This window comes from Phaenicophaeus curvirostris, chromosome 31 (assembly GCF_032191515.1).
Source record: "Phaenicophaeus curvirostris isolate KB17595 chromosome 31, BPBGC_Pcur_1.0, whole genome shotgun sequence".
NCBI lineage: Eukaryota > Metazoa > Chordata > Aves > Cuculiformes > Cuculidae > Phaenicophaeus > Phaenicophaeus curvirostris.
The window spans coordinates 2,816,947-2,829,659 of NC_091422.1; positions in this window are offsets into that span (position 1 = coordinate 2,816,947).

The following is a 12,713-nucleotide window of genomic DNA, read 5'->3' on the forward strand; positions in this document are numbered from 1 at the left end:
CCCGTCTCGTGGGTCTCGCGGGGGGGGTTAGAGCAGAACCTGCTGGTAGCCACGGTGGCCACATTGGTAGCCGCCATCTCCTGGCTCTCACACGAAGAGCTGGGGGACAAGTTCGAGCCGGTGGCCACCGTGGTGGTGGCCGTGTTGGTCGTCCCCGTCTCGTGCGTCTCGCATGGAGGGTTGGAGCAGAACCTGGCGGTGGCCATGCTGGCCGCGCCAGTAGCCACGGTGGCCTGGGCCTCACCCGACGAGCCGGAGCAGAACCTGGCAGTGGCCATGGCAGCGGCCGCGGCGGCCTCGTGGAGCTCTCCAGGTTGCCCGGAGCCCCCGTGGCTCCCGGGGCCGGGCCCGGGCGAGCCCTCGGCCAGCAGCTGGAGCTGGGGGGCTAGCGCGGCGCCCACGTTGGCCACCAGGCTGGTGGTGGCCGTGTTGGTGGTCCCCGTCTCGTGGGTCTCGCAGGGCGGGTTGGAGCAGAGCAGGGTGACGGTGGCCGCCTCGCTGGCCGCCTCGGGGGCCCCGGCGGCCGCCGACTCCGAGGTGGGAGAAGCCAAGATGGAGACGGGCAGCTCCTGCATGGGCGGCGCCCCCACCCCGCTCGGCGTCGTGATCAGCGTCACCCGCGCCGGCGCCGCCACCAGCTGGGGGCCAACCCGCAGTCAGAGGTAGCCCAGGGCCGCCCCAAGCCACAGGCAGGGCCCCGCGGCCACCGACCGCGCGGGGCGGCCACCGCGCCAGCCCACAGGTGGCCACCGGGCCCTGCCGCACGGCCCATGGTAGGGGGCCGCAAGGTGCTACTGGGGGCCCTCAAGGTCCCACTGGTGGCCCTCAAGGTCAACCAGGTAGCCCACAAGGTCCTATTGGTGGCCCTCAAGGTCCCTCTGGTGGCCCACGAGCTCCCACTGGTGGCCCTCATGGTCCCACTGGTGGCCCTCAAGGTCCCACTTGTGTCCTATAAGGTCCTATTGGTGGCCCACGAGGTCCTACTGGTGGCCCTCATGGTCCCACTGGTGGCCCTCAAGGTCCCACTTGTGTCCTATAAGGTCCTATTGGTGGCCCACGAGGTCCTACTGGTGGCCCTCAAGGTCCCACTGGTGGCCTTCAAAGTCCTACTTGTGCCCTATAAGGTCCTATTGGTGGCCCACAAGGTCCTACTGGTGGCCCTCAAGGTCGCACTGGTGGCCCACGACCTCCTATTGGTGGCCTATAAGGTCCTATCTGTGGCCTATAAGGTCCCCCTGGTGGCCCTCAAGGTCTTATTTGTGGCCCTCAGGTCCTATTGGTGGGCCATGAAGTCCTATTGGTGGCCCTCAAGGTCCCACTGGTGGCCCACAACGTCCCACTGGTGGCTCTCAAGGTCCTATTAGTGGCCCTTAAGGTCCCAGTGGTGGCCCTCAAGGTCCCATCAGTGGTCCACGACCACAACCTCCCTCTAATCTATGGATCCTCCCATCTGGTGGCCCCTGGAGCCCAACTAGTGGCCCTTAAGCTCCTATTTGTGGCCCACAAGGTCCCACTGGTGTCCTATAAGGTCCCACTGGTGGCCCTCAAGGTCCTAGTAGTGGCCCTCAAGGTCCTATTGGTGGTCCTCAAGGTCCTATTGGTGGCCCTTAAGGTCCCACTGGTTGCCTATAAGGTCCCACTGGTGGCCCTCAAGGTCCTACTTGTGGCCCTCAAGGTCCCACTGGTGGCCCTCAAGGTCCTACTGGTGGCCCACAGGGTCCTACTGGTGGCCTATAATGTCCCACTGGTAGCCCACAAGGTCCTACTGGTGGCCCTCAAGGTCCCACTGGTGGCCCCCAACCCCCTGCTGGCCTCCCACATCGGTAGCCACGTGATCCTACAGGTAGCCCCCAAGCTCTCGCTGGTAGCCCCGGCCCCGCCGCACCCCCTCCCGGCCCCGTAGCCGCAGTAGCCCCCTCAGTAGCCGCAGTAGCCCCCCCGGTAGCCCACCTGGACAGCGATGGTGGCGGTGGCCAAGGCGGTGGTGGCGGCGGCCGAGACGGTGGTGGGGGAGGGGCTGAGGACCTGGCTGGAGAGGGTGGCGATGGCCCCCAGCGTCGTGATGGGGGTGGCTAGCGAGGCCGAGGCCCCGTGGCCACCCGCCCCGGCCAGGCTGTTGGACACGGTGCCCGTCACCGTCCCCAGCGTCGTCACCCCTGCACCGTAACAAAGGAGACGCTCGTTAGGCTGAGAAGCACGGGGAACAGGGTAATTAGCCCCGGGAACCACGCGGCTACTGACGTCCAGGGCTAAGTAGCCACTCTAATGGCAGGAGAGCAGGTGAATTAGCCCCTTGAACAACGTGGCTACTGACACTGGGGACCAAGTAGCCACTCAAATAGCACAGGAACGTGTTAATTAGCCACGTTAATTATGTGGCTACTGATATTCAAGGCCAAGTAGCCACTCGAAGGGCCTCCAAATGTGTTAATTAGCAGATTTAATGATGGGGCTACCGACATCCAGGGCCAAGTAGCCACTTGAATGGCCTCCAAATGTGTTAATTAGCAGCTTTAATGATGGGGCTACTGACACTGGGGACCAAGTAGCCACTCGAATAGCACAGGAACGTGTTAATTAGCCACGTTAATTATGTGGCTACTGATATTCCAGGCCAAGTAGCCACTCGAAGGGCCTCCAAATGTGTTAATTAGCAGCTTTAATGATGTGGCTACTGACATCCAGGGCCAAGTAGCCACTCGAATGGCCTCCAAATGTGTTAATTAGCAGCTTTAATGATGTGGCTACTGACATCCAGGGCCAAGTAGCCAATCTAATGGCCTCCAAATGTGTTAATTAGCTGCTTTAATGATGTGGCTACTGACAATGGGGACCAAGTAGCCACTCTAATAGCACAGGAACATGCTAATTAGCCACTTTAATGATGTGGCTACTGATATCTAGGGTCTAGTAGCCACTCGAATGGTGTGGGAAAGTGTTAATTAGCCACATTAATGATGTGGCTACTGACACGCAGGGCTAAGTAGCCACCCAAATGGCCTCGGAATGTGTTAATTAGCTGCTTTAATGATGTGGCTACTGACACTCAGGGCTAATTAGCCACTCGAACAGCACGAGGTGCACTAATTAGCCACGCTAATGGCTTGGCGATGTGCTAATTAGCCGCTCTAACGATGTGGCTACCGACACCAAGGGCCAAGTAGCCACTCGAATGGGCTGGCAGGGAATGTCAGGGACTAATTAGCCACTCTAATGGGGGGGGAACTTGTTAATTAGCCACTCTAGGGGGTGGGGGAGGCTAATTAGCCACCCTAATGACACAGGGCACGGTAATTAGCCACTCTAATGACCCAGGGGGTGGTAATTAGCCATTCTAATGACATCGAACATTTCAGCAAAGCCTTTGACACAGTTTCTCCCAGTGTTCTGCTTGAGAAACTGTCACCTCTGGCCTGGACAGGCGCACGCTCTCCTGGGCGGAAAACTGGTTGGCTGGCCGGGCCCAGAGAGTGGTGGGAAATGGTGTGAAATCCAGCTGGAGGCCAGCGACAAGTGGGGTTCCCCAGGGCTCAGTGCTGGGTCCAGCCCTGTTCAATGTCTTCATCAATGACCTGGATGAAGGCATCGAGTGCACCCTGAGCAAGTTTGCGGACGACACTAAGCTGGGTGGAAGTGTCGATCTGCTGGAGGGTCGGGAGGCTCTGCAAAGGGATCTGAACAGGCTGGACCGCTGGGCTGAGTCCAACGGCATGAGGTTTAACAAGGCCAAATGCCGGGTCCTGCACTTGGGGCACAACAACCCTGGGCAGTGCTACAGACTAGGAGAAGTCTGTCTAGAAAGCTGCCTGGAGGAGAGGGACCTGGGCGTGTTGGTTGACAGCCGACTGAATATGAGCCAGCAGTGGCCCAGGTGGCCAAGAAGGCCAATGGCATCTTGGCTTGGATCAGAAACGGCGTGACCAGCAGGTCCAGGGAGGTTATCCTCCCTCTGGACTCGGCACTGGTGAGACCGCTCCTCGAATCCTGTGTTCAGTTCTGGGCCCCTCCCCACAAGAAGGATGTTGAGGCTCTGGAGCGAGTCCAGAGAAGAGCAACGAAGCTGGTGAAGGGGCTGGAGAACAGGCCTTATGAGGAGCGGCTGAGAGAGCTGGGGGTGTTTAGCCTGGAGAAGAGGAGGCTGAGGGGAGACCTCATTGCTCTCTATAACTACCTGAAAGGACGTTGTAGAGAGGAGGGTGCTGGCCTCTTCTTCCAAGTGACAGGGGACAGGACAAGAGGGAATGGCCTCAAGCTCCGCCAGGGGAGGTTTAGGCTGGACGTTAGGAAAAAATTCTTTACAGAAAGGGTCATTGGGCACTGGAACAGGCTGCCCAGGGAGGTGGTTGAGTCACCTTCCCTGGAGGTGTTTAAGGCACGGGTGGATGAGGTGCTGAGGGATATGGTTTAGTGTTCGGTAGGAACGGTTGGACTCGGTGATCCGGTGGGTCTCTTCCAACCTGGTTATTCTGTGATTCTGTGATTCTGTGAGTTTATGAACTGTTCACGTGGGCAGCCAATGTTCTGAGTACATAAAGGGCTCTGTTTCTCTTATCTTAACTTCTTAAGAATGCATAGCTTAAATAGTCCTGATGAAAGTGAGTTAATATATTAAACATGTTGTCTGCAGGGATTTTTTTTTTGTTGTTTAAATTTGGCCTGGTGTGATCAGCAGTCATGTGCTCACTCAAAATATAATCTTCCGTGTTTTGTTTGAGCATGTTTTTTGGTAATGGATTCTTCTACTAATTTAACTGTATAAATACAAGATCTTAACTAGTGTAGTGTGCTGGTATGGAAAACTAGTAGCTTTGTGACATTTGTGGTTTGACAAGTGAAGTTGTGCATGCTCCACATTAGCTCATATATACTCGTGAGATTGACAGTGGTGTAATTGTACTGATCTATATATACCTGTATACACAGAGGGGTGATAGGCCCTCAGGCTGTTTAATAACTGTTTAAGCATTTTCGTATCTCTTCAGAAAGTATCATGAGGTTTAGGTCACCTCTTTATCAAAACTTTTGTTGTAAAATGAAACTTTTTACTTAAATATTGCTTTGCTTTAGCTAAAGGCAGTTTTAGCCATCTTTTTTTTCATGCCCCTAGATGTCTTTTCTAGTGCAATTTTTCCCTTTAGCTCTAGTTTTTATCAGAGCCTACTGCTTTAAAATCCATATATTCTGAGGTTCATATCTTCTGACTGTTATGCAGGTCAACCTCTCCATCTCATTCCAGTCCACACTGATGACACAGTTTTAGCTACCTTAATTTTTTTTTTTGCACTTCTAAATGTCCTGCTTTGCCTTCAGTGTTCCTGGTTTTGTGTCAAAAGTTGAACAGCAGTTGTAGAAAGAACTGTTTAGTGATAATACCATGAGTTTGAACTGCTCAAGCATCCACCTTTTTATTTCCAGAATAACAACCTATTAAAATATATGGCTGTGCTTCGATCACAGTAATGGAGCTTGGTCTCAGCTGAAAATAACATTGTTGAGATTGCTTATAGTTATGGAACTGTGTGACATATTCACATATCTACGTCTCTCATTAAGAGCTAAAGGGAAAAGGAAACAAGGTGTAAAGGCTTTTTGGTTTGTGGAGCCATTTTTCTGTAGATGGAAGCAAAGACCTCTTGGTTGATGTTAGAGTAAGAGAGTGGCTCAGACCTTGAAAACCATTGGCATGCACATGTCAGTCATCCTTGAAATATGTTGGAAAGGTAGACCATCCCTGTAAAAAGCCAGATTCAGTGCTCTCAAAGCTTGGAGTATTGTAGCCGAACTTCACTTTCAGACAGATAAGTAGCATGTATAAAAGATGACTGGATGTCAGACCATTTTCCTTAAATATATGTGTAATCACAATTTAATGATAGGAGATGAAGTCAGAATGTGGAGTCTCTAAACCCAGGTGCACTTTCTGGAATCTGTTTTTGTGCTGAAGGTGTGTGTTTTCATACAGTGTCATTACAGCCTGAATCTTCCAAGGCAAACTGGATAAAATGTTTTCTTAGACTGCTTTTTGAGATTGATGATGTGGCTAAAACAAAAATCAAGATTTCTGTGGTTGGGAATGAAAAGAGACAGTTGGAGGATAAGTGCCCAGCTTATACATCTCACCAGCTGTTTCTATGTTACTTTCTCAAAACTGCTGATCTGGCATTTCTTCTTGTTCACTGTGTATTGAAACCACTTACACATTGAGAACAGCAAGTCTACTGTTGCTGACTTTGACAAGCAAAAGAAGGCGGCACCTGTAGCTACTTAGGAACTTGAAAGGTGGTACCTAGCAAAACCCCCCTCAGTCCAAACATTTGGAAGAGCTTCATGAATTTCAACTTGTTATATGCCCAATTTGAAATCCTTTCATGAGACTTCTCGGGGACCAGAGCTGTTGAGGAGGGTTTTATGTGAGTGAAATACAAGTGATGAAGGGCAGAGAAAATAGCGTACATGGTTGCTTTTTGGTATGAGGCTGGAGGGAATACTTTTATAATTAGATTGTTGACTTGGTTTGAAAACAGGCCTTAAGAGCGAGCTGGAAAATAGATAGAGCTTACTTCATTGCACTTGGAGTGGGTATAATTTTATAAACTAGCCTGAAATTGTGTTTTCTCTTCAGAATCTATTCCAATGTTAAGTACTATGAAAACGTAGCAAGTTACTCCCAGCATTTCTGTAGTTGTCTACATGGCTGCATAACTGTACTAGATGTTATTTTATGTTGTTCAATAATTACTGAAATTAACATGAGGTAATTTTGATCTAAAGTAATGAGTTAACTCGGGGAGGAATAAACACTACTTGATGTGCTCTTACTGTGGCATCAGCTTATGGCCTTCCAGTATGATCTGACTTCCTGAAATAAAGATTACCTAGTTTGCCTGGATTAGTTGATGGTATCATGAGTCACTGCTAGAAAAATATTTCTTGGGTTTATAAACTTGAAAGCTAAGAGATAAAATTAAATAATGCACTAGAGAAGATAGTGTTTCCTGGATTTATTTTAGTAAACAAACAAGAAAAAAAATGCAGGGGTGCATGACTCAACTTTCATTTGTCTTGCTTTGTGGGAGTGAAGGTAGAAAAATATATGTCTTGTTCTTCTGAGTTTAGGATTAATACATTTTCACACTTAGTGATGTGCTTCAATTTGAAAGTACTTTTTTGTTTTGTCTGTTACTTTGAACGTCAAGTCAGTAGTTTTTCATTGTTTTATATTTTATTAAAAAAACCCCACAAAAACAACCACCAAGCACATTCAGGTTGTGCCAGACCTTTGTTTCACTACTTTTGAGGCCTTCTGGATCCGTATTTTATCTCCAAAAACTTTTAGAGTTTAGCTAGATAAATCTTGCATGCATGGGTACTAGTAGTGGAAAGCGATCCATTTCTTTGAAGCTTATTTCTTTGAGAAAGTAAAATCTGTAGGTTTTAACCACCTTTTTTTTCTCTTGTAATGTTTTTTGGTGTTCTAGGGTTTTTTTCATGTTTAAGACTGTAGTTGTGCTGTGTGCAGTGCGCTTGGCTGCGTTCAGTCAGCTTCTTGGGAGAATTCACATTAGTGGTTAATGTGCAGGTTGGTAGGCTGAAAGAGTCAGTTTTCAGTGCTCTGCTCTTGTCATGAAGATTAAGTGTTTTCTTATTCATGTACTTATCTTCTGTACTGACTTCTCCTCAGTTTTTGTGCCTGCTGTTCTTAGCTTTACCCTGAGAAACTATTTCCCTCTTCTGCAAATGGAATTAAAGAGTTAATATTTTAAAAAGGAGGTATTGCACAAATGTACAAATACATTGTATACTACTTTTGATGTTTGTAATGTTTTTCTCCTTCCACTTTGAATTTACCTGTTTCACACTCTCAATCTTCTTGGTATTCCTAATTCTCCATTTCTTGATGCATTAACTCAAATTTTAAGTTTTGTGTGAAAATAAGCTTTTGAATTTTGCATGGAAAAAGATATTAAGATTGTAACTTGTGAAGGGGTTGCAGGTTTTTGTACTTAAAAAGGATCTCCATTGAGTGATACTTCTGTACCATAGTGTCTGGTAGCCTTACTGTGTGAGCTTTTTCATGTTAGAAAAGGCACACTTGTTGCTATAGGTAATGGAAAAAACAAATAATTTATTATCATAGAATAACCAGGTTGGAAGAGACCCACCGGATCATCGAGTCCAACCATTCCTATCAAACACTAACCCATGTCCCTTAGCACCTCATCTACCCGTGCCTTAAACACCTCCAGGGAAGGGGACTCAACCCCCTCCCTGGGCAGCCTGTTCCAGTGCCCTTTTGGGTAGCAACTCTTCAGATAAGGAAGAGAAGTAAGTGTAGTTTTTACTTGAAATGCATGTTAAGTTGTGTTTTTTAAAAAATATTACACAGGCACATTTATTATTATGCTACAAGTAGCGAAAACTATAATTGTAGGGTTAATATGTTGTTTTCACTGTTGTGCAAGTGACAGACTGTAAATATGTATGGAACTGTCTCTTTGAGTAGCTAAATGTAATGGGTATATGGAACTCATCTTAAATATTATTCTTGCCTCAAGCAGACTGAGGAAACAGATGAGATCTCGATGATTAAAGAGGGAAGGGGGAAGCATTTAGCTTCAAGGGAAGAGCTTTGGCAGAAACTTGTCTCATCGGATGTGTCATGCTGTTGCTGGGTGATGTTTTTTCGTTTGCTGGAAGTGTGATTATGTTTGGTTACCCCTTATGTAATATTCACGTGTGAGTTGCGGTAAAACAAATATCTTTTTTCTTTGTCCCACCATATAAAACCATTTTAAACTTGTATCTGTTAAGTAATATTTTATGTTATCTTAAATCTCAGCACCTTTTCAAGTCTCTGTTGGGTGATAGAATCCTTTTTTTCTGTAAGGACGTTCCTAGCTTGTTTGTATGTGGAAACAACAAAACGATTGTTTTCCACTAAATAGGCTGAAAAGACAGTTAAAAAGGTGTGATTAGTTTTTCTGGTGTTTCCAGGTAGAGCAAGTTTATGGTTACCCAAGTTCTGTTCTAGAACTGATCTTTGGTATCCAAGCTACTTGTGCTGAGCAGGCAGCCATTGTAAGTGTCGCTTTTAATTGTTGTTTTTAATTTTCAGGAAGCAGATTTCTTTTTTTCTTTTTTAAACATGCCCCCTTTTTCTGCTTGGCATTTTAAATCCTTTTTCATTCACTCTGTTCCGTGACAACTGCTGTATTTGCTTATTGTAGCAAATGACAAGCCAAGTAGTTTTCTTTTTCTGAAAACTATAAACAGAACCACTCACAGAACTGTTGTGTTTTAAAATCGTGAGTTGATTTCCTTTACTGTTAAGTCTCTCAAAAAGCTATGGGAGTAACTTAATTTAAAATCCTCATCAGGCCAAAACTTTGAAATTGGTGGATTTATTTTGTTTCTTCTTAACCTCTTTTTTTTTTTGTTTTGAGGAGGGACAGGAAAAGCTGTAGTAACTTCAGGCTTACTGCTGCACAAAACACTTGTTTGTGTCCTACATATTTGCAAATTCAGTTATTTGCAATATTATTTCTCTTTAAGTGTTTGGAATATAGTCAAGTCACTTTATAAATATATCTTTAATCACTTAACTGACTAAATACAGACATATATGTTAAACCATAATATTCTAGAATTATTCTGGTTTTGGTTTTGCATTGTTACGGGTCTTTAATTGCTACCTTGTTATTGTCAGGGTTAGCTGCTTTAGCTGTGTACTTAGAAGCTTCTTATAGGACATTGATAAGACTGGTTTTGATTTTGCACTTAATAGGAAACATCTGAATGGTAGATTTTCCTCCCAAGTTACTCAAATGTATTAAAGAAGGGGAAGTAGTGTATTGGTGTGGCGCTGAATTGAGGGGGGTGTCAGAAAGATGTTTCAGCCTTTCTTTTACTACCTGTATCTGTACTGAATGAGAAAGGGAAGACAAAAGGCCCCATGTTCTCCTTATGGACAGTAGTAATTTAAAATGTAAAGACAGGTTGGGGAATGATGCATGGAGAGTCTTTTAAGGGTATAAGAATTGCACAGTGACAAAATTCTTGAAGGAAATTATTGCAGAAAGTCGCATGAAAATGTTGCCTCCTTTCTGATTTTCTGCACTGTATATTGCACAAGGAACAGGCCGCTTTGTTTTGACAATTTTGTGCTCACAACATGAGGACAAACATATGCATGTCCCTTTGACTTTTGTTTGAAGAATGTCAGAGGGGATAAAGGGTTTTTTTAATTGTTTTGAGTGTTCTTTTTGGTACAGACCTTTAGCTGTGTTCTGGTTTAAGGTCCTGTTTCAAAGCATGGCATGTTGATTATTTCGAACAAAAAAGGGGTTAGTGTCTATTCTAGAAAACGCTGTTCCCTAAGGTAACAAAAACAGACAGTAAAATATACACAGAATTGTAAACCAAACATTATTTCCCACCCTCCCTTCCATACAGAATGAGAATGTATGCAGTGTGGTTTGGAATTTATTTCGTAGTTACCGTAGCTGCTTTTCTGCTGAGAATTGACCAATTTTAGACTTTTTTTATTGTCTCCTGAGACCTACAAATGCATAGTTTCAGGTATCCATACTCTGAAAAATAAGTATGTTATTCATTTTCTTTCTGACCAGTTTGAGGTGGGGAGGGCTGTTTCTGTGAATCTTTTGAGTTGCAGACTAACTGCCTAACTAAGGCAACGATGTGGTGATGGTGTCTTCCTTTCTGTGCTGCCTCTGATAGTTCTGTGGCAGGCCAGTTCAGAGAGCTGATGCAGAAAAGGATTGATGGCTTTTTTAGAGAAAAAACATAGTCCCTGAACTAGGTTGCTTTGGGTTCAGATGACTAGTCTAGGTGCAGCAAGGGCAACTAGTAGGACTGTATAGGCCTTTATAAAGTATGGGCAGTAGAACTGCATGTTTCAGAGACAACAATGTCTATTATAACCATAAGCCTTTATTGCATTGTTTTTGAATGGTAATTATTTGCAGAAGCAATATGTTAATGTTAGGACCAGGAACTTATCAAAAGTTCATACGTGCCTAACCAAAGAGCAAGATGAGGGAGTCCTGTAACTTTTCCCTCTCTTAACTATTCTCAGTTAACCTAATTTATTGTAGTTAGTAACTTTTTGGTGGCTGTCTTTTTCAGCTCATGCAGCCTCTTTCAACTCTTATAGCCATTCCGCATCCACAGCGCCCCTTTGGTAAGGAGCTCCACAGTGTAACTGCACACTCTGTGAATGTCCCAGTTTAGCAGGTGACAGCTGAAGGGGCACTAATTTCTCCCCTTCTTCCTCTACTCCAAATTGTGAAGGGGAATCAGGTAAGGTAAAATAGACCTAAAGGCTGAAACAGAAAACTGATATAAAATATTTAAAACCCAAAGTCTATAAATACTCAGACAGTCATGGAATGCACACTACCAGCAGTGGTTACTAGAAGACACATGCCTAAGCACAGCCACCCCAGTCAGTGAGGATGTCACAGTCCTTGCGGAGAGGTTGTGAAAATCGGAACTGGACTTGGCACAGCAGCCAGACTTGAAGCAGGGCAGCCATCGAGAAGGGCCATCCCAAGGGAGTTTCTCACTTGCATAAGGAGCATGACATTTATGGTGTGAAATACATTCTTTGGTCAGTTTAGGTCAACTGTCCAAGCCTTTTTACAGTTCTTTACAGTTATCACTTTATGCTACCAGGAGAAAATACCAAAACACTGCCATCAGGAAATGTTGTCTCGTTGCTTGAAATAATTTATGAATGTATCTACACTGTACCTCTCAGGTCAAAATGTTATGAAACACTGTGGTGAGAACTACCTTTGTTTGAATATTTGGAGGCTATACGCACTAAAGGACCTTGGATCCATCTACTGTGTTTCTCCTAATGCTTTTGTGTTTTCCTGTACAAGGGATCTTGTTAAAAGTATTTCAGAGAACTCTGTAGGTGTGTGAGGCGGTACTATTTTATGAAGCGTTTATGTTCCACGTTAGAGCATTTATCTACAAGTCTGCTAATTCTCTTCCAGTTGACCTAGATATTTGCTGCATTAAGCTAACAAATTTTCAAAGAGTAATTATTAAAATAGATTTGGTGGAAAGAAAGAATCTACTTACAAATCGATCTCGGCTGTTGATGAGGAGAAATAGTTGCTGGTCCCTTTGTAAGTAACTGCTTTGCTTTGGAGCAGCTATAACCAAACTGACAGAAATGGAGACACTGTCCATCTTGCAGAGCCTTGAACAAAGTTAGGCATGCAACTTTGAAAATAGAAATGTAGGCCCCTTAACCTGCCTTCTAAGTGCTTTCTTTAGTTCATGGGAAATCAGACCAATCTGTGAGATTCACAGACTTTTAAATTGAAAAAAATCCTGAACAGAGATGTATCTGTTTTTTTGTTCAGTCTGTGCTTTGTTGGTCAGCCTGGCTTTTGATGTGGATATACAGGTATAACTAGGATTGGCACTTCGTTAACATTCTTGAAGCCAGTTACTTGTGTCTTCTGTATGGTCAAGTGCTTTACCTTCCTTTCTACGACATGGCTGATGGCATTGTGTTTCTCAACCTGCTTCTCATTTTGTCAGCATGTAGGAGGTCTCAGGCTTACTTAGCTGGAGGAGAGTGCCCTAAGCTCTGAAGTGCAGCTAATCCACTCCTGCTATTATTGAAACTGTGCTGTTATGATGAAAAAAACATAAAGCAAGAGTAAGTGAGCCTG